The sequence below is a fragment of the Rhagoletis pomonella genome, unplaced genomic scaffold (genome assembly GCF_013731165.1).
Source record: "Rhagoletis pomonella isolate Grant_MI unplaced genomic scaffold, Rhpom_1.0 Rhpom_scaffold_00003, whole genome shotgun sequence".
NCBI lineage: Eukaryota > Metazoa > Arthropoda > Insecta > Diptera > Tephritidae > Rhagoletis > Rhagoletis pomonella.
The window spans coordinates 48545599-48546520 of record NW_023458557.1 but is presented as its reverse complement, the minus strand read 5'-3'; positions in this window follow the sequence as shown (position 1 = coordinate 48546520).

Genomic DNA, 922 nt, shown 5'->3' with positions numbered 1-922 from the left:
GGTTGCAAATTGTTAAAAACATCGTATATCTTCACTATCGCCGTAGGTAGTAAAGAAAGAGAGCGCGATAATTGTTGTGCACTGTTCACACTGATGGTAGCTGCCTCATCAGGTGCAACAGGTGTAGTTTCACGTTGTTGTTTATCGGTCGGTGCTGAAATGTGCAGCAAGGTGTTATGCTTGGCATTGCATTTTCGGCACGTTGAACTTTTACATACTGATGCTCGATGATTCAGTTGTAAACAATTAAAACAGGCATTACTGCGTTGCACTATCTTCCGACGAGCTTCGACATTCATCTCCTTAAATTGGTTACAATTGTACAGAAAATGTTCCCTTGCACATACGGGGCACGACTGAACAGTGGCGATGTATGCGCGAGATTGGTTGCGCTTATAGTTGCTAGCACCTTGACTGGTATTGTGGCTACCCCTCTGCGTATTCTCCAGTTCGACAACTCTGATATCCAAAAATTCTAAAAACTGTTGAAAGGTTGCTACTTCGTCTGATTTCTCACCCCTGTACCAGAGCACAAGCGTATCTGCGTCGAGCTTTTTCTCCAAATGAAACAGTAAAATTGAGTTCCATTGTTGAACTGGCTCTTCGAGTACTTTCAAAGCATTTACACACTCATTTGTGGTGTTGTAAATTCGTTTAATCTCAGCTACTGATGATGTTTTCATGGAGGGTTGGTCAAAAAGCAATTCCAAGTATGCCTTCTTTACTCTGTCTGACTTGTCGTATTTTCGCTTTAATAGCTCCCACGCCACAATATAATTTGCGTTGGTTGGCTTCAAATGCTTTATAAACGACAATGCCTCTCCCTGCATTTTGGTTTGCAAGTACTCGAATTTTTCGATGCCAGAAATATTTTCTCTGTTATGCACGAGCGTTTCAAATAAATCCCGAAAACGTATCCACT